Source organism: Wyeomyia smithii, chromosome 2 (assembly GCF_029784165.1).
Source record: "Wyeomyia smithii strain HCP4-BCI-WySm-NY-G18 chromosome 2, ASM2978416v1, whole genome shotgun sequence".
NCBI lineage: Eukaryota > Metazoa > Arthropoda > Insecta > Diptera > Culicidae > Wyeomyia > Wyeomyia smithii.
Window position 1 is genome coordinate 204735744 of NC_073695.1, and position 22369 is coordinate 204758112.

The window sequence follows — 22369 nt, forward strand, 5'->3', positions numbered from 1 at the left end:
TGCCTTCTTCACGGACTGATCTGGCTTACGGCACGTCCTACAAACCACCGGGACGAGTTGCAGTCGGGGTTGGTCACGGTTTGTGGCGATATGAGAAACGTGTCTGAAAACTATGTGCATGCATTGCTTTCCCAGAACGGTAGCACATAAAAAAAATTTTTCAACTTCTCAGATTAAAAGCATAGTTTGGAGCAGGCATAGTTTGTAATTAGCTAGCGAAATGCAACGCTGACTACCGACTCTTTTGAGCACACACACAACTTTGATCAATTAATTCAAATCGGCTCGGAATTATGCGAAAAAACTATGGTATGAACAAAAATATTCATTTAAACTTTCTCGTACTGCCAGGGGAGAGCGAAAAAAAACCTTCCATGAGAAATCATCTTCGTACCGCCGGCGGTCAAATACCGTCCCGTTAGAAGGAAGAAAGGAAATTTCCCGTTTCAACGTACGTGTTTCTTTGAACCATACTGGTACAAGTACAAGTCATTTAATGTCAGTCATTTAATGGAATCCTTTCGCTTGACTTTTTCCCCCGTTCTCATTCGTTTTCTCACTTCGTTATGTTTTTTGTCCCTAAAATCCCAAACCACTATGGCAGACTATTTTTACAGTTCATTTTTTCATTCTGGCACGTTTTTTTCCTTTTCTTTTTCATTTGCCTTTCACCGCATGTTTTCCACCGATCGGGGTAATAATCGTAATCCCTCAAGCAACACGAATCCGGTTGGTAGTTTCACCGATCTCCACCAGCAGCTGGGAGGAAATCTAGCTTCTCCGTTCCTGCTTCCCGCAAAGTTAGCACAGAATTCAATGAAAATACTAGCAGTTGAAATATAAAAATTAATTTTTTCAGTCATAACCCCTTGAAGGGAACTTTTTCTCCGCCCTGCTGGTGCTGAAATCTGCGTGACCAGAGGAGAGCTTTTTGTCCCTTCTTTCGACACTAAAGTCTTCCACGATTTTCAGTGGTTCCGGCGAGGAATCGCTGGATGGGAGAAAACTAATAACGAATGGATTATTCTGTGGATTTTTCTGCAAACGAAATTGCTTGATACAACCGCAGGCAGTGAGGCAAATATTTGATAAAAAATATTTTATTATCAACCGCATTTATACAAAGCACTTTATAATGGTCAGTTTGATTAATAGTAACCTCTTTTCAAACGAATATAAACTTCCTTTAGCTAAATCCTGTTAAAAAGTGGTCACCGCAAAAATTTTCCACTTATCCATTCGAGTAGTTCGTTCACTGCATCGGTGTGACCCCAGGCGCCCCGGCAGGGCGCATTTCAGCATTGTGATTGCCACTGCAGTTAGCAGCTGCTGCACCGTTTTCGGAATGATCAGCGGAGAAAAAACGAACATAAAATAAAACGGCCAACCACCGAGAGGTAAACTTCGGTTTTTCTTTCGACACAATTTTCCTCTCTTAACCGAGATGGAAAAGTTTTACTCCACTTCAGTTTTCGCCTGGACCATTATTTTTTCTTCGGCCAGCGGCGTTCTTAGGAAAAGAAAAATCAATGTCATGCTTTCACTAACAGCAAAGCGCATTTCTCCATTGAATAAATTTGACTTTACGCTCGCGGGTGCAGAAAAGCAAGAAAAAATAACCGACTGGAAGCTGCAACACGTAGGGTGCAGCAAGCAACAAAAAAAAAATAAGAAAGTACAGGAACTCGTCCCAAAGACGATTGAAACTTGCTGCTCTCCCGGCAGAAACTTCCTTCAAACTATACAGTGAGCAAAAAAAAAGTCTCACTAGAATAGTTCGAAATATACTTGAGCACCACCACATTGAAGGCTTGGTGCGCGGGTGCGCTCATGGGTTCGACTCCTGGTGGAAATTTTCCCAATTAAAAATTCAAGTACTTGCCTGCTGTTCGATGATCTTTAGCGGAACGAGGAGGTGAAGGGAAGGAGAGTTGAAATTTTATACAGCTCACTGTGCGATGTGGCAAATCCTGAAGTAGACTTCAAACTTATCCGTGTGAGCCGGATTTCTGAGTTTGACGCTACAATCCGTGCCGGTGTTATACAAGGATTCAGAATGTTCGAAATAAGTGAGCTCTTGTAAACCAAGAGGAACTTTTGGGTTTTGTGCGATGAAAGCAGGGGTCTAGGGTGTTAACGGTATAACTCTAAAGTGTAAGGGGGATGGTGTGAATCCCAATATAACTTTTTTTCTGCAAACACAATAGAAAAATGATGAAAGATTGATTTGAAAATTTCTGAACCATTCTAACGTACCTATTTCGTCGAGAATTACGATCGAAGTTTCGAGCTCAAGCACTGGAGAGTACGAGCAAGCAAAAGCAGATGATGGTAGATTGGCAGTTTTATTGTTTTCTTTTGACAAAGTCAAATTTCGTGATAGACTTCGAACTTACTTTAAAACTAACTATAATTATAATCACTCCAAACGAACTCCTCCTTATTAGCATGAAAAGCATAATGCTTCAAGTCATGCAGGACTTTCTTTATGTGAGATTTTGTTTTTGTTGGTTTTCCAACTTCAACCCTTTTTGTGCCCAAGCTCCCCTTTCGTTACTATTTTAAATATTTTTTAATGATTTATCACTGAAGGCCATCGAACGGCGTGTTTGGGCATACCGCGGTCCTATTGACTTTGGATAACTAAAACGCTTATGGCCGACTAACCAGAAACACTCTGCGGATCCATGTTTTCTTTACCTTGAGAACGTTTCATTTCATCTGTCTCACGGTTTCTTTTTAATGCTTCCGAACATTTCTTGATTAATGTTCTTCATTGAAAATTAATTTTCAAGAGGTAAGTCATTTTACACAACCCTCCAATTTTGAACAACAATTGATCAAAACGATTGGTTACGTAAACAACCTCTCGCTCCCCGTAGACAACAGCAGTCACATGCATAAATAATTAAATTCACTACCTTCATGAACCCGGCTCCGATTTGCCGTGTGACATTCATTAAATGCCGCGTTTTGCTGAATTTTCCCCTGAAAACACCAGTTGCCGGAAAACTTAGCTCTGCCTCTTTCTGGAAATAATTAAATTTTCACACTAAATGTGTTGCTGCAACACTTCATCCTGTTTCCTGGTGTCAAACCACCAGCTGATACCATCAGCTGGCGAAAAACTGTGTTCCGCCCCAAAATGTGGCAAAGCTGCCCTAACTTTCTAAGGAATCCCTTCCCCGCCCTGCCATTGTTGCCTACCCTTCGTTTGGCAGGATTCAGGCAGTGAGTGCAATTTGTGACTTTGGAAAGGGCGAGAGAAATAAGTCAACTTCTACCATTTACCCATCAACGAGAAGAGCCACATTTTAGGTCAGTATCAAAAGGGGGGAGCTTGAGCAGACAGGCAGGCAGGCAGTGGGTTTTCGCATGTCGTAAAAGTTTTCTCCAAACGACCGACCGACCGACTTACAGTTCCAGCCCCAAATGTTGTGCCCACCACAGTACAAATACACGTCAGCTAGGGCAGGAAAATAATCGTTCAGATAACAAGGAATTCCGATAGCTTGTTGCTTTTATTTTCGAGAATTTCTTCAGTTTTAGAAGAAATTCCCAATCCAGCTCAAATAATTAGAAAACTTATTCTATTCTGTTATTTCAAACATTCTAATCATTCCACTAAACTCACATGCATCTGAGTCCAACTAACAGCAGGGACGACTGTAGCATGTTTTTTCGCTTCTGTCGAACCGGAAGTTCCTGTTGCGAAAGACAGTCCACCAAGAAATATCAAACCGGAAATCTTGGCTCACCACAGGGCCCTAAACATGAGATCAAAGTTTTTCCGGCTTGATGTGTTTCCTTCTGAAGGGTCTTTTGCTGACAAAAGGCGATTCTTTGGCGAAGCGATTGTAAACCATAGTGTATATCTACAGAAATGGTAGAAAACTTACAGCGACATTCGAGAGGATGCAAATTTTGCTCGTTTTTCTGCTTCATGACAGAGCAGATAGCCTGAAGTTTTGTATGCATTGGATTTCACATTCGACTGCCATCCGTTTACCGGGTGCCCGATGAATGTGTGTGTGACACACATACAGGTTGAAAAGGAGCGCACCGGCAAACCGGAGCCGGATGAATCTGAAGAACATGCGGGAGAGCCCCGTTTCTGGAACAATTTTCCCAGGTAAACACTTAAGTATGATCGATTTTTGAAGGGCTCCCAGCTTGGGGAAAAGACAAATATTCGATTCGGAAAATTTCAATTGAGAACAAACAGCAAGGAACGAATGTCGGATGTCGATTCTGTTGTACGGTGTCGTCTGTTTGCCACGCAAGGTGGAAGACGATAATGGTTAAAGATAGGCGGTTCAAGTTTTTTCTCGGTTACAGTGCAGTGTTTGAATTGGTGCTAGCAGCGGAGAGAGGCTGTTTGACGATAGAGTTTTTCCCCGGAAGGATCCAGCTTATGCAGAAAATGCTGGAGAAAATTTGAGGCTGTATATTTGAACTACTTTTCTGAGCTGGAAGGTCTGAAAGTATAACTTACTTTATGCAGTGATGCGAAGTTTCTTTCTGCCGGATGGTTATTCGTCAGGCTAATTTTCTACTTCCGCTTCATTTAGTTTTTTAACAGATAAATTATATTAGTTTGCACATTAGATTTTCGTATTGTGCCTTCAAGGCCAATAGTAAGTTTGAGGAGCAAAAAAAGAATGCTCACTGTTGCAACACCTGGGCAGCCAATTTAATCGACCATTTTTGGTTCGGATGAAACTTTGCATAGATGATTCTATGGGGAAAAGATGCTATTTTGTGAAATTGGTTCAATATTTCGGAACATGAAACATCTTTGAGAAGCTATTAAAAATGCTATTTTGGGCAGGTATTGATGATAACAAATATTTTTAGCGACGGTTTGTATGATCGGTGCGAAGTCTTCGGCAAAGTTGTAGGTAATTAGCTCATCTTTTCAAAAAAGAATATTTTTTTTTGAAGAAAAGTTTTTAACTTTAAAAATTAATTATCTGAAAAACTTCATTTTTTGAAAATCTTTTTGTTTTTATGAAAATTAGAAGAGATTACTTATGCACTCAAGGCTGTTCGATCATAGAGAAATCAAGAAAAAAGTTGAAGAGGTTGTTTATAAGACACGACCGCAGAGTTAACGTAGAACACGACAGCCTGTCTTATGTCAATGTATGTATACTTTAAATAGGTTTGGGAATACGCTCTTGCTTCAAATAGTAAGAATTGAGCGAAAAAATATGTGATTCAGGCTCACTAGCTCAAAAATTCTTAAGATAAACTTTGAGGCTTAGCCGAAGTCAAAAAAGGTTAATTTTGTTTGTCAATGCCATTTATTGACAACTGAACAATTTTTTTCAACAATGCAAATTTTTTATTTGATTCTGAATGATGTACGTTGAAAATTAAACTCAACATGAGGTTATTTATTTGCATTATATATGGAAATTTTAATCGCTATACTACTAGCACATCTGTTCAACTGAAGAACCAAAAATGAGACAAAATCTCTTTATTTTAAGTATCGACATCTAGCGGTGGAGAGGACGCATTTTACACTCGAAATTTTATTACGCTTATATTCCATTCATTCAATGAAAGGACTGTATGAGTTCTCGCCGCTTTTCGCCGAGAGAATTTTTTGTTCTCCCCGGTACTGGTATAGCGAGGGCGCCTTTTCATGATAATCGTACAGTACCACCCGCATACGCATACGTGCAACGGTTTTTATGTAGATATATTTTTAATGAATTTCATTGTTGCCCAAGCGTCGCAGTTTAATTATAGACTGTTCCGAAAATTATAAATACATCTTCTCTTTTCAATTAAACAAAAAATACAAGATTTTACGGGTCATTTTATTCTGAAATATAGATAATTAGTGTTTTCTTTCCAGTTTCAATTCAAGTTGGGATTATTTTTCGTAGGATACGCGAGTTCTCTAACTTTTCTCTTAACACTACTCATAAGCTTTTTCACAGTGTGTTCTCCGACCATTTTTACCACTTTAAGCCAATCTTTTTTAAATTTTTCAGCATTATCCGCTGGTTTGACATATTTCCTCAGCTTTGCCTTGGTCAAAGCCCAAAAAGTTCAAATAGGGCGAATTTCAGGGCAGTTTGGAGGATTCATCTCCTTTGTGACACATGTGACATTATTTGTTTTATACCACCCTAGTGCATCCTTAGAGTAATGGCAGGAAGCAAGATCGGGCCAAAAGATTGAAGGATTGTTATGGTGCTTAACCATGGGTAACAATCTTTTCTGCAAACACTCATTCACGTAAATTTTACCATTCATCGAGTCATTCGTAATGAATGGACGAGATATTTTTCCACATTCACAAATGGCCTGCCAAACCATTACCTTCTTGCCGAATTTTTCGGTGTAAATGGCTTTCACTGATCCAGGGAGATCCTTTTCCTTCGGTGATGTATAAAATTGCGGTCCTGGCAGGATCTTATAGTCCAGTTTTATGTAGGTTCCGTCATCCATGATAACACATCCCATTTTTTTGCTCAGAAAAAAAATCGTTTGGCTGCTTCTGCTTCTGACGGGTCTGCAGACCCATTCTTCCCTTGCACGCATAACGTTACTCGCCGAGGTTCCAAGCTTTCTCGCCACATCTCGTACTGATACTGAAGGATGCCGCTTGTAGTATTCCTTAACCTTTTTGTCCATTGTGGGATCAACAGGCCCGGGTTTTCTACCACGTCTTGGGGCATCAGTAAATGTGCACTCTTCACAATACTTCCGCAATGCGGTTTGAACTGCTCCGACACTGATACCTTCTTCTCTGGCTAATTTTCTTATAGAAAGACCACTCACGGTGCCCCATTTGTGCGCTTTATTTGCTCGGGAAAAAGGCCACGCATTTTCAAAATTTCGCACTAAATGTTAGAAAAAATGACTTTCTTTTGGATGTAAACAACAGGACGCAGCCAACGTTTGGTTGAATACTGCACGTTATTTGAAATGACGGTTGATCGTAAGTATATTTATAATTATTGGAACGGTCTATAGTTTTGTGGGAAAACCATGTTCTAACAATATTTGCCACAGCTCGTTGCATTTCACTGTATCGTACGCCGCCTTAAAGTCAATAAACAGTTGATGTGTCTGCAAGTTGTGTTCTCTAAACTTGTCGAGAATCTGTCTCAAGGTAAACATCTGGTCCGTTGTAGATCGCCCCACTCGAAAACCGTATTGGTATTCTTCAACAAAAGCTTCCTGCAACGGCCTCAGTCGCTGGAACAGAATACGGGAGAGCGGAATTGAGGAGGGTTATGTTTCGGTGATTACTACAGTCGAGTCCCTTTTTGTAGATAGGGCGGTAATGGATAGGGACACCAAAATTCGCAGAAGTTGTTGAATAGCTATAATCTTTCATTTTTTTTTTCAGTTTGAGTTTTGAAGTGCACCCGTGTCAACCATAGTAATTGTCTGCTCTCTAATTTGCGTACATATTTCGGTTTGGCGAAACCCGTTATTGCATGACAGAGAGCAACAAAGTAATCCACATCCGCACCCATTGAATAGTGAAAAAAATTTTAAGGATTTTCACTAGGATTCAATTCGTCATCGGCAGAATTACTTTGAAACATATCTTGAAAGTATTCATAAATAATCTTACATAAATCTTTTTTGTTTGTAACAACTTCATGTGTTTATAACAGTCTGAGTTGTCGATTGCTTACACCTTTGTACACCTGTTCTGATACTTGATAAACATCCACCTTTTCACCTTCCGAAACACTCGATACTGGTATTTTTCTGAATAATTTTCAATCCTGTCAGCGTCTTCGAAGGTTTGTGGCCTTCCATTACGTCGGACAGTCGTCAACATCGAAATTACCATCTCTAGAGCGATGGAACCAATTACAGCACTCTTTCCACATTTTGCACAAAAAATAAGCCTTTCTCAAATCACTAACTTGTCAAAGCGATGTGTTGACCATATATCTCAGCTTGGTTCATCACGTTTTAGATATGTCAAAATCGACTGCTGGTGCCATCTATTGTCAAATAGTAAGAGCTTAGTTGTGCAAAGAATAGCTCATTATATTATAGTTTTGTTTTAGGCTGTATTTCGATTTCCGGTTACAATGAGGCCAATTTACAGAATCGGATCTTGACCTCTGGCTTACAGATATTTTTTAATCTTCGTTTTTTAATTTTTAAAACTGGATAGTCAGTTTCCCTATTTTTAAAATATAATGCTTAATTCTGGTATTCTACTTTTCTGAATATTTTAGGCTTTTTTTTTGACTTTGAAGCAAACTTGCTGATTATCACAATCATTCATGATTCATCATCGTCACTGCTCACTAGTGACTTGGTACTATAGCTGCAGCCTATCGCATCATCAAGTTCGAATAACAGTGCTTATTGAACTGTTTGGGTGTATTATATTCTTTACTTCTTCTCCTGCTATTGTATCTCACTGAGTTACCACATTCGGCCACACGAAAAAAATGTTACTCACCAGCAATTCGACTTACAGCAGAAGCTAACGAAGCGAACGAAGCGTCGGGAAAGACCAATGACGTTTACAAGGGAAAAAATACCGTTGGTTTTGGTGAGAATAGATTCGTTTAACACCAAAACAAACGTCACCGCATAGGGTGGGTAAGCGAATTCTCTGTTTATCGGATAGGGTGTTCGATATATCTGAGAAGGGATGTAATTTAACAGATTAAATCTTGCGGAATATAGCTTAAGGAATCAGTTTAGATGTTCGCACGTATTGTTTGAGATGTTTGAAAAAGAAAAAAATAACATTCTTTCAATGTATGTTTTTATTTTTATGTTTCTTGAAGTTAAATGATTACAGGTTTCTGAAATTTAAAATGAATGTAACAAAACTGAAAACATAGAGAAGGCACCAAAATCTTATTGCCCCTGTGCAAGCAGCCTTTTTCTTCACAACATCCTTCATCTTTATTTCTAACGCGCCGCAGTTCATCACTGCTAGACTCGGGGACGGGACACGAGGCATATGGACGCTAGGCATATGGATGTTAGGCATAGTATGCTAGGCATACAGACGCGAGGCATAATGGATGTGAGGCATAATGGATACGAGGCATACTGCCAGAAGGCATAACGAACGCGAGGCCTCGCGTTTATTCGGCCTCGCGTCCATTCGGCCTCGCGTCCATTCGGCCTCGCGTCCATTCGGCCTCGCGTCCATTCGGCCTCGCGTCCATATGCCTCGTGTCCGTATGCCTGCCGTCCATTATGCCTAGCGTACTATGCCTCGCGTCCGTATGCCTCGCGTCTGTATGCTCAACGGGGTGTCATCGCTAGACTCCGCTTTTTAAAAACTACAACTACGCAGCACTGTTGACTGGAGAAGCTAATCGCTTCGGTTCACCCAGAAAAAAAAAGACCCGAAGAATATGACTGATGCGAATCGTTCCAACGGTGCGAACAATGCAAATGAAGTGAATGATGCGAATCATCTGAATTCCCTTCCCTTCCCTATTCGCTCGCGTCCGAAGCGAAGATAGTGCGATGAGAACAAAAAACTTCTCATACGTAAGTCACTCACCATGCACGGGACATCCACGCGTTCGTTTCATTTATAAGTGCATACTTTGTTGTTACTGTACTGACTACTTCTGGTTGCAGACATCGTATTTGAGTGTAATGAAGCGATAATCAGCAACACTGCTTTAAAGACCCAAATGTTCAGTTTTGATTTATGATTTTTGATCATGGATTTTTCTCTAAATATAAAAAAAATCGAATTTACACCTTATACCACTCATTCATAATCTTAACTCTCTAGTGCCCAAGTTAATTTTTAAACGGACTTCAAAAAAATCACTATGAAACTTTATAAATATTTTTTAAGGATTGGTTGAAGCTTTTTAGAGGTTTAACTGAAGACCATCGAAAGGCGGTAAAGTTGCGAATTTTTATTGACAAAAATAAATTCGAGTACAGAAATTTGGGCTATGATAATGAAATTACAAACAAGGCATTATAGCATGAAGATGAAGAGAAAAAAAGACATTATAGCAAACGTAAGCGCGCATTGTGCACAAAAATTAATCATTTTTCAAAATTTTGTCAATATTACTAGTACCAATTACTTAAAAAATCCTAAAAATACTTTCTGAGCATCGTCAGGGGAAGGGGAGCTGCGTAGCTGCAAGGTTATAGAGTCCGCTTTGTCAAGCTAATGGTCGTATCTTAGTAGAATCAGGGCATTCGATGTCAAAATTGGACTTTAATGGGTTCATTCTCAGGCTCCCCACCACTTACCCTTCCTGCGTGACTTCCTCTTAACAAAAACATAAATCCCTCTCATTAATATAACTGGCCAGAAGGACGCACGACGACGAACTGCTCCAGGGAATTATAATTGGTGATATTTGGCAAGAGGAATGAGCATCGGTATAGTAGAACAGTAAGCGTGTAAAAGGAAGAGTATCACATTACACACAAGCACTGATAAAACAATAATAATAAGCATGCCATTTCTCAATAAGCGGTATTGCTAATAATAGAAGTGCGGGATACAGCAGACACAGGGGCATATCTCACAATAGATCTACGATTCTGGTCGCAGTGAGGAGTCCATGCCGGAAAAAAATATCGTCAGGGGGAGTTGCTTGATGATACTGCTAAATATTTGAAGTAATTTTTCGTTAAATAGTGTAGCAATCTCGCATATGAAAAATGGTTCCGATCATGATCCATTTTCGGATTTCTACGAACATGATACGAAATCCTATTCCTGTTTTTCAACGTCTTTCGATTGTTCTACCGCTTGCACTTTTTTGACGTAGAATTACGACTTAAAGAAATATTTTGGAATGGTGGTGCAAATTGTAATGCCGAAATTGTCAAGAGCGAAATTGTTCAATTTCAAATGGCAATAGCTCAATCAGGTTTTAATGAATTTCCTCAATTCTTGCCGCTAATTATTGTAATCTCGCAATTTTTTCATCAAAATGAAGTAGTTCAATGCCAAGGTTTCCATTGTACCGCTTAACCGGATCGGCAAGCGTTAATGAATTGCCGATTAGAACCGATGAATGAATCGAAACAGTGTATGAACAAGCTAAGCTGAATTCTAAAAATGCGGTTCATCACCCAGTACAAATGTTTTCAGAATATGATTATATTTGGAGCCCGTAAGACATCCAGCGGACAGAAATCGACTTTAGGCATCATTTTAAATTCGAAGATGGAAACTTCTTGTTTCATAATACAGCTCAAAATATCAAATACTGCCATATATGGGTATTTTCAGCATCATACACTAAAATTCATAAGGGATTTAAAAGCCCATAATTGTAAACTAAATATGTAGGCTTCAAAAAAAGACAGTGCTCAAAATATGTGTACACAGAGAATGTTAGATAATTTCAAGAATTCTTGGAGGCTCTAACAGTCAAAAACGAAAACATTATGATGCTGAGAAAATTATAGGAACTGCTCGAATTGATAATAAAACAACGAGATAATAACACCAGTATCTAATATAAGGTGAAAACATGAACATTCCTCAGCACTTCCAGTGCTATCATATAAATTTAATAATGAGGGTGTTTTATGTGTCGAAAAAAGCTCAAAATTTAATTATTAGGAAGAACGAATGTTATTAAAATGCACCAAAGTGGTACAATATCAAGTTTTTACAAACAAACAAAAAGTTTTGAATTTGAATACCGACGAATATGTGCATTCGAATCATCTAAAATGGCTTAAACTAATCTGCTTTGCCGACAGTGAAAACATAACTTCTTTGTCAAATTTATCTAAATGTGAATTTGATTATGTCACTAACAATGCTACATGAACACTGAAAACGACATAGAAGACAAATCGTTAATTATTATCAGCCATCTGTACAAAAGACTGACGTACGAAGAACGACAAAAAACCTCTGGAGTTACAATGAGTAATGTAAGTTACACTGGGAATGGTTTAAACAAGCGGAGATACTTGAAGTTTCAGAGTAAAATGCTGACCAAGCCAGTCAACATACGACTAACCCAGCTAGTAGCAACATTCCACCGAATTCAATAAACGCCCAAGCAAAGCTGAAAAGCAAAAGTTCTGTCTATCCAGCTTGAAACGTTCGTCTCCTTCCGTACAGGATAGGATACACCGAGCAAGAGGCGAAATGTGATCCGCACAATACAGCTTGATTGTTTGACGAAAAAAATATTAAACAAGTTAAACATCAAATTACACTCGAACCATTTCGCACAAACATATGAAATGGAGGGACGAAGTAGCCAACCTTCAGCTTTTTTTTTCTTTCCTATGATTCGCACAATCATTTTATCCGCAGTGTAAAAGTTTTTTTTATCCTCTGTTGCCCGTTCTAACAGCTGGAGTTCACATCTGCACCAACAGCAGGAAGAGTTTTATTGCCAGCGAAACAATACGTTCTCGTTGTTTGGCATCTTCTTCGTCCTTGTTGCGGGGTGGAAAAGCTGACGGACGGCAAGTTCCATCAAACGCACACGTAGAATCCGCGTGTATACACAACAATTTGACGAATCGTAACTCAGTTTCCTCTTCGGGTAGCGGAAACAGTCATCCGTTTTTTTTTCTTGCTTTCTTCAATCTAACGCAGCTGGGCGGATAGAGAGGCGGAAAACGATGTTGTCGTGTTGGGTGATGATGATACACATATTGGGGGGAATAAGATGCCACTTCTTGGAAATTTGATACTTGGCGAATTGAATTAGAAAATTGTGCACGTTTTTAGTGGGCCGACGAGGCGTGGGAAGGCTTTTTGCGTTGACAGCTCAGAGTAACAACCACCGGTTACACTGCTAGGAGAGTTATTCCGGCAGTGTTAGTTTCATGTCGGGACAACCCGATTGCGCTGTCAGCGATACAACGGCGACGGTTTGCAAGATATTGCCAACTATTGGAACAGGTGAACTTTTCCCAGTGAACTTTTTATTTATCGGTAAGAAATCGGTAACTTCGTAACTTTTTGTCGGAGAGAAGCGCACGGTTTGCAGAAAAAGGGGTAACGTCCTTGGAGTCATGTCATGTAAAAGACGGGTGTGACTTGAATGCAATGCTATAACCTTCGGTGGTGGAACACTTCTCCGTATACGAAATAAGGAGGTGGGGGTAAGGGGAATCGAAAGTGTCACGATTAGTCAATTTTATGAACCGTTTCGAGTGGAAGTGTTGTCGGCTGGCACTGGCACACACTGGTGGTGATGACGGGTTATATTGTGATTGCCGCTATTGCATTTTGGGATGATTTTATTTTACAGGTTGCCTTCTATCGGAGCAGTTCGGATTTGTGTACGATGATTTGAGTGAAATAACAAGTGCTATTGGATGCTTGACACACGTATCCGATTGGATGTCAACTTTATGGCGTAGATACTTACTAACTGGTAGGGTTACGAACCTGCAAATAAGAGAAAAGGAGCCAATTTAGTACGTAGTTTAGATGCGATGCACGAGATTGTAGCTTTAATAACGAATTTAGAAAGATACTAAGAAAGTGGCAAACGAATTGCCTCGAGGAATCTCTCTCACACTGCATTGTCTAGCAATGTGTTACGCTTAATTAAACCTGAAATAGTTTTCGTAAATTAGCATCAGAGGACTCGAATGTAGACTGTGTGACAGGAAAGGTTCCACAAAAAGTGTGAATTCTTCGAAAAGGAAGAGCAGTTGTGTAAACTTGAGCATGAAGATTGTGCATTCGGGCGAAAAACAGTATCACGATAAAGATACTGCTAGCGGCAGTCATCATTGTATGGTGCTGACAGGGGTTAGAGTGGTAGCAGAGAGCATTCATGGCAGCTCCGTTTGAGTTGCAGGTGCTACCAAATAGTCAAGAAGTGCGCTATGAAAATTTGCTTTCTGATTGTTTGAACGCGGTAATTTAGTTGCACGGCTTAGTAGTCTGAATGAGTGTTATTGTTTTTGTAATTTTTAAAATCTTTGGAAAGTCCTAGAAAATGAATTAATCAAAGGTTTTTTGCGTTATGTAATTTTTGAATGATGCCAAATTTCAAACCAAGCAATAGTTCAAATTGCTTTTAGAGATGAATATCCAGATCGAAAATAAAAAATTATGATCAGAGTAGTGGGGAACAGCTCTATTATTCATCTCATTAAGTCGATATTCCCGAAGAATGCACGGATTCAACACCAAATTTTCACGGAATCATTGAACAAATAAGCTAAATATACTTACGTGCTCTTATGGAATCGTTCAGCTAGATTTATCCTGAATTTTTTAAAACAAATCATTTACTACAACGCTTCCATATCCATCTCAAAACTTGAATCACTGCTCAATTATTCATCTCACGACGCCCCCATATTCATCACACTATTAATCATGAATGAATCACATTATCATGAATGAACATAGCCGCAGCTCGTCGTAGTAGGTTACCTAGATATCCGCTGTAGTTGTTTACGTGCAAAATTGGTAACCTAGGTAACCACTACACTGCTGTAGATTCATGTCAATTATGTCGGAATAATTCAACATTTTCTGTATGTGTTTTTCGTATTAACAGAAACTAATTTGGCAACTATTGATTTTTGTCAACGCAGTGAAAACAGATTAAAATACATACAGTTGAAATTTGGAAAAGGTTTAAATTCATCTCATATATATTTGCTAATTCAAGCTTGTTTGAGGAAATTTGAGGTGAACATTTCAAAGATTAAAGTATCCTTAGTGTAGTAAGTGATTTTGTTTCGTGAATAAAATAAAAAGTGGTCCGCAAGTGATGAACAAAACTTTGGTTGGCTGCTGCACGAGTCCCGTTGTAGCCGTATAGAACGATGCGCGGATTTTGTTTTCTGAGGTAGGTGATGGAATTAAATGAGTTTTCGAGTGCAGATGCTCGACTATAATGTCAAACGTAGTGCTTTTAAGTGAGTTTTTGAGGATTATACTTTATGGGGAATCTAAAGTGTACTAAGAAGAATGCATTCCATGGATTAGCAGATTGGTTTAAGAAGAAAATATGCGTTTCTTCCTTTTTTCAATAGTGTTTTCATGTTGTATGCAGTTCCCCAATACACGCTCTCTAAAACCAGAAAAGGCACATTTCTAAAATTCTTCGAGATTGAGACAAAATATCAAAAAAAAAAAAAAAAAAAATTATTTAAATCCAACTCAGTGTGTCTGAAAGCCAATAAAGGCTAAAATAAAACAATTCGAAATTGAGCTCAGAACGGTTTTAAAACAAGAAAAACCAAATTTATCTATGAATAGTGAAAACCTGGTTTCAAAGGTAATAATATGCCAGAAAACAATATGATCCTACATTATGCCAATTATGGCTAAACAGAAAATGATCTGAAATTGAGATCAGAATAGTGAAAAATGCTGTAATTACATATTATGCTTGGAACTAGTAGAAGACGCATTTTAAAACCAGAGAAAAAAACAACATTAAATGTTATCAAATAAATTAAAGAAAAGTAGAAAAATGCTTCTAAAGATCTGCAAAGGAAGAAAAATCTAAAATTTAACTCAGAAATAGAAAAAAAAACTGAAGGTAAGAAACTCTCTTCTGCGCCCGTTCTAAACGCACCCTTATTATTTTTGTGATTGGGATAACGGGTGCTTTAGAGAGTGATACGAAAATAAGTTCAGAAGAATATTCCTTTCCAGTAGTTTAAAGGATACAACACACATCGAAAGCAGGGAAATTTCGAGTCCCATCTGAATGAGGTATATTTTTTCTCAGCCTAATTCTTATCTTCAGTTATCGCTCATTTTCGCGTTCTCGTAAAATTACGTAGACTTCCTCCTTTACAAAAAACTAAAATGTAGTCTTAAGAAAAAAAAACAATAGGGTAGTACGCGTAGCCATGGCTGCAAGATTGACATAGAACTACATGAGGTTGCTTGTTCCATTGCTTACATTGTATCAATAACAAAAACTTTTGTCCAAAACTAATAAAATAACTCTCTGGAAATAATGTGATGACACTGAAAAGATTCCAAAGAGCATTTGGAGTCAATTTATGGTCATTTTGGAATCAAATATGTTGACTTCCAGTTCTTTGTAAATAGACAAAGATGGCCAAACTCCAGTTAATTTGAGTATTGTCGGATCACACCGGTGATATTAATAGGCCGTAAATCGACACCAGTTGCCATTTTGAATCTTCCCAGAGGAACGTTATTCCCAGAAAACTTTTCGATAAGTGTGGTATAGAGAAAGTGCCGCTGCACCTACCGCTGACGATGCTACCACCACTGCCGCTACTGTGTTTAATTTGTCCTCGAGAGAACAAATTGTTCTTTAATTTAATATCTGATATAATCCTGTTCTCCCAGTTAGTCTCCTGGTACGATGCTGGCCTAACAAACCAGACGTCGTATGTTCGAGTCTCAGCTGGGAGAGAGACTGTTAGTGTCAATAGCCCCGCAATTGTCCAGTACACTTAACAGTTGTCTGCGAAGTCTGTGCATAATGAAACAGAAGGTAGATTTGCGATACCAAGGCTTTGCTTTCATAATGCTGATCACATCTCTGTGTTATCCTCAATAGTGGAATTAGGCATTCTGTTTATAACACAGTGAAACGATGTTTCCACGCTGAAAATTTAACAGCCGACAGGTTTTGATTGCCAGACAAAAACGACTGTGTGTTGCCCAAACACGGCCGGGTTTTTCAGTGGAGGAAGTGCTAGCCAATACACTTACCGCTGATGCTGCTGCTACCGCACAGAGGCATCTTTTTACTAGAGGAAGAAATAGTGCCAAAGCAGCTACTGCTGCCGCCACTAATACCCTCTACCACTGCTGGTACTCGCTACAGCCGCTGGTACCTGCTGCTACTTAGTGAGGACTGTCCCAGTGGCCATCCACTAGTAAAATGATTGATTTGAGCAGAAGCCGGTCCTTATATAACCCAAATAATACATTCCTGGTTTACTAGGTCATTCTATCGACCGTGTTAGGAAAAGCAATCTTTAAGAGACCAATCAGATCAATCGATATCTGCGTTTCAACAACGCTTAGCCTACTTAAAACAGTTATAGTTATTTGCAAATAAAGCAATATAAACAATTTTCAAAACTTGATCATGAGTTTGAGTGTTGTATGGTAGCATATAAGGCGACATCCATAAATTACGTAACGCAAATCCTCCTCCCCCCTATGAGCGTTAGGTAATTTATGGATGCCGCCTAACAGAAGATGCCAGATGCGGTTATAAAACATACCAACATGCACATTGACTGTTACATAATGAATATACGAAAAAATATTCACTCTTCTGCCGCTGTAGCTATCCGCTGCTACTTAGTTATGACCATTCTAGTTGACATCCACTGGTAAAATGATTGGTTTGATCAATTGATGTCTTTTTAAGGGACTTAAACCCAAAAATTAGCCCTATGATTGACTGAAGACAGGCTTTTTTAAGATCAGAGAGTGTGTACCAGGTTCACTAGGCATGCAATGAACTGGCATGAAAAATACTGCGTATTACTAACAAATTCTAAAGAAGAACATGACCAGAACTGAGCTCAGAATAGCTGAAAGCACTTTTGAAGGTCAGAAAAGGTCTTGAAGAGGTAGAAAAAATGAGTGAATTCAGAAGACCAGAAAGGTCAGCAAATGATCCTTGATTGAGCGCACAAAATGAATTTTACCGAAGAGTACATTTTAGCACCGCAAAATTGTGTAGATTACAACAATTTTACAACTCACTTTCAAGAATTTTTATCAAAACGATACCTAAATGAGTGTTTAGTCTGAGGGTTTATATAGAATGGATGTTCCAGTACAAGTATAGCAGACAAGTACATTAAAACGCTCACCAAAACTCGTTTGAAAGTTTTCTCGAATCTTGATATTTATTTCTATCATTCGAGACGCTAACATTCTATTTTGCAGTTTTCCATGTATTTAGAAACTGTTGGTACCTTTTTCGACTGTGTGCTCTTTATACCCCTAATTTTTCATACGAAAAGTATGTAATGTGACACAAAACGGTGTTCAAACTTGAAATTTGAAAGGGGAAATACGTAAGTAATTAAACAAAATGCTCATACATAATGCCACAGCCAAAACTTCTTGATAAAAGCTTAGACAGTTTGAAACGTTAACTTGTGAAACAGTGATTGACAGTGAAAAAAAAAAGGTTCACGAAGATAAAAATACGAATCAGCAGTAAGGCATTTTCATAATTTGATGTAATCTGAACATATCGTCAATAGTTCGAAGTACATATACATTTCTAATTCGTCAACTAAAGATTAGTTTCTCCAACTACATAAAATTCATAAAATTCTTTGAAGCCATCAAGCAGCTCAAAATTTAATCATCAATTAACTTGGTAATTTTTCTGTATTTCAGTTACTATTGAGAAAAAAAAATATGCACAAAACCATAAACAAACCACAAGTAAACTTTTACGCATCATTTAAAAACTCATTGAAAATATACACCTTTACCCTCTTCCCTCTCTCCGCGAATGCACACTTAATAATTAGATTTATTTACACTTCCATCATTCCAATCGAACTTCAATCGTGTTTAATTAAAATTAATATAAACAAACATAGGACAAAAACAAATACATTCGCATTTATAATTGCATTTTCTAGTACACCGCTCATTTTTCCTCCGATCTCACTCTGCGTGCTGCCACAATTAACAAACCAAACGTTAAATTAAACTGTTTCAATCCCGCTAACAGCGAACGAGTATCACGCCTCGCGTCCCCATTCCGAATCCCGGCATCCTCTCGAGGATAGCCTGTAAATTTACAAGACTACTTCGTGCGTTCGTTCGTCGGTTCGCTAGTTAGTAGGAATTGCTCTTTTCCGTTGGTTGCCTTCCCGGCAAGCAGCACGGGATTCTTCCCGGAAGCTCTGCCCAGAAAGGTCGGAATAAAAGGCACTGCTCATGAGCTGAGAGCAATTAAAGCGGCCATTAGCTATATTGCGGCAAGCGATTATCCGCGCTGTTTCTCGTTTCATTTTGCCAGTTGAGCCTTTTGTCTTTCGGGTTGCTGTCTTAAACTACTTGAACCACTAAACCGTCTAGTAAGCGACTGCGAGGTGGAATGCACTAGAATTACTACCGAAGGGATCTCCGCCATTGCGTAACGGTGCCGAAGAACTGTGGAGCATTTAAAAGTCAAGTGAGCATCCCATCTGCTCCTGCACTGGCTCTCGGTTCAGTTGTCCGGTTTGTGGTTCTTCGCCTTCAGGCACCGGCGACGTCCGTAGCTTGTGAAACTAAGCTGAGCTACCTTTACCATCTTTATTTCAGTCAAACTGCTCTCTGTTCAGTTCATTGCTGAAAGAATACAGCACCGATGTCGACGACGACGACGACGGCGGCGACGGCGGCAATGACGATGATGATGATGGTGCGAATAATGCTAAATGAAGTGGATAACTTTAAGTATACCCTTTGGAGCGGAGCGAATCAGCCAAGAGGCATAATTGAGTGTCGTTTTTTTTTCTCTGCTGAAGCTTTTAACCCAACCCGTAGCCTTGAGCAGGTAACAGGAACGGGTTCTGGACAAACGAAATTGTGTTTGAATTAGGCTGACAAGGAAGTGCTGTACTGATGGAGATTCTGATGAACCCAATTCAGTGTGAGTAATTGAAAAATAACTGCCAAGTGAATAATTATGGGTTGAAAGTCATAAGTGTCTCCGTTTGAAATTACAAAAGCTTCGTGTTGATTTGAAATAATGGCAATAGAAATATTATTTCACGCGCCGACAGTAGATTTGTTGACCTCATAGCAAGTTGTGAATTGCCGGTAAATGTGTCCGAAATGTACCAAATTAAATTTCCACGAGAATTGACCCGTCATTTCGTTCTTGTGCCAAAATTGAGCTAATGAAAACTGACTTGGGAACTCTACCTATACATCACCAATATTCGACATGCATCATCATCCCACTTATTGGCATGTGATGGTGACGACATAAATTGAACTGAAAATGACATCACATACTTGCGGTCGAACCAACCGAAGCTTATTTTTGTCCTGTAATGTAGTCATTTTTGTCGTGTCCGAGATTTAAAATCCTGCCACGTTCAAACTAATTAGTGATTAATTGAATTTATCTCTATCGATTCAATTTGTGCTCTTTTTTCTGTGTTGCCAATTGTTTGGTACAATGCAATTTCGTTTTTTTTTGCATTCACATATTGTCGGAAATGTGGAAATAGCATCGCGAAACGCTGTTTCACATTTGCACCCTTCTCTACTCCACAATTCCATAACTGTCACAATAAAATTACTGAGACACTTTCATTCAGATGTTAATACATTTTATGACAAAATTTCCACCAAACCGAGGAATGGCCAAACGCAGAAAAATAAAAATTCGAAATAAATTATATTTCCCCCGCACATTTGCATACGCTCTCGTGCCCGAAAGGGGTTGGGTCCGTTTGCGAAAAAGGCCACGCCAGTGAACGGATTTTATATTATTCAAATTAGCCTCCAAAAGCGGCGAAAAGCAACGACTGGCCATCCTCTCCGCTCTCTGCTCTTTGGTCAACATTATGAATTGCAATCTTCGGAGCTTTGGTTTCGTCATAGTTCACAACTCGTTTTCTTCGGTCGACCCCAGCAAAAGGAACCGTCAAACAGCCACCCGCTGTTGATGATTGAGGTTAGGGCAGTAGAATGTGGTCGTGCGCTGAAATAGACACCCGCGGCCGTGAAGCGCTCGGGCTTATGAAGTCACTGGCATTTTTAGGATCCACCACATTGCCAAGTGGGAAGATTGCTCTTAAAAAACTCACTTAATTTGCATGGAAATGCGCTGTTATTATTGGATGGTAAATTTAAGCACTGCTTTTCCGCATTTGTTAGCAGAGAACCAACGAACGAACGAAAAACAAAAGTGTTGGCAATTGTTCTGCCAACGGTTTCGATTCCGCTAGCGCTCAGCTATTGTGGTAAGAAGTAAATTGGTGGAAACTGTGACGACTAGGCAGGCAACTGCCACAAAATTTAATTAAATCTTCAAACAAATAGAACCAGTCGTAAAACTATTCCAAAGTGGTTGCTGGGCGGCTGCTCATCGGTTAATAGCGAATCAAACGAGCAACTGGCAGCGAATATGAACACAAAAACCGCAGAATTTGATTAGGGACCGACTGAGAGTCGATGTCTGGCACTGACGGGAGCCTACCCAGCACGAAGAAGTTCGATGCGAATAATTATTCAAATTAATTTCGAGCTCAGGCATACATAATCAAAACAATCGAGAGGTGAAACGTTCGACGTTTGAAGTAGAGAATTTACATAATATTTTGCCTAAATTTGGGAACTTGCATGTGCTGGAGGAAACTTCAGCGAAAGAAAGAGTTTAGACCGGGGACTTTCGTCCTCGTTTGGGAGAGTTTAGTGACCTTGGCCGCGGTAGTTTCTCGAAGCAAAGTTTGGTCTTTGGCCAAACCTCGAGTCAATATGTTATCGGGTTTTAGCTAAATGCCTTTTGTTTTGCCCCTACTGTTCGCCTAATTAAGTTTTCTTTGAGCCAATAAATGAATTAATTATGGTCGAAGCCTAATTAGCTGATGATCTCTTTTTTTGTTCTTGAAACAGATCATTAAAATTTAAATTCCGTAGTTCTGTGAAGCTCTGAAACAAAAATTATCAATTGCACTGACTCGAGCTCCGTTTCACCTTTACGTTGGTTTTAAAATCTAGGTCGCTACCAATATTTTTAAAAGGAGACGCATGATACTTTTTAACTTTCGCGTCTCCATCGACTCAGTTGTAGAGGGTTTGCAGTTTTCGTTTAAATTATGACAAACCAAATTTTTAAATTCACGACACCCAAAAACGATATCATTATTCGACTCGGTGGTTTCAGTTACATTACATTAGTTAAGAGATAAATTCCAAGAAACTTCTGAAACATCTAGGGAAATCTCAGCCTTAAATAGGATTAGAACTTTCTCATCCCTCCAAAATCCGGTATTGCAAGCAACAACAAATCGCACTTTAGTAAAAATAATGAAACTGTATATACGATATACACTGGGGTCGCTTTTTACGCGGGTTGTTTTTATGCATTTTTTCAAACAAGACATTTTTACAACAACGCAAATTCACTCGATTCGAAAGATCATTTGTACGCGATATCAAATAAGTTTAGTATAAGCATATCTAATCTAATCTTTTAAATGCGGTACAACCAACCGCGTAAAAAGCGACCTCAGTGTATCTATATCTATAAATGCGAATGTCTGTCTGTCTGTCTGTCTGCTCCCTATAAACTCAAAAACTACTGTACCGATTACCGTGAAAATTTGTACATAGGGGTTTTCGAGTACGGGGAGTAATCCTAAAATATTAGTTTTGTTCTATCTCATAAGTGTAGGCAAGGGGGGGGTTAATTTGTGTTTCATGAACGTAAAATCTTTCTCA

General features: G+C 39.0%; 1 protein-coding gene across 5 annotated transcripts in view; it reads right to left on the minus strand.

The window, feature by feature from the left end:
- LOC129720664 (insulin-like growth factor-binding protein complex acid labile subunit) overlaps positions 1–22369 on the minus strand; it is a 615650-nt gene that overhangs the window by 246212 nt on the left and 347069 nt on the right. The window contains exon 2 of one of the 5 annotated variants that reach the window (XM_055672187.1): positions 13356–13375. The exons of the other annotated variants lie outside the window; for them this stretch is intronic. The gene's annotated coding sequence lies outside the window, so the exon portion shown is untranslated. The remainder of the gene's footprint in view (positions 1–13355; positions 13376–22369) is intronic. 5 annotated transcript variants of the gene reach the window in all.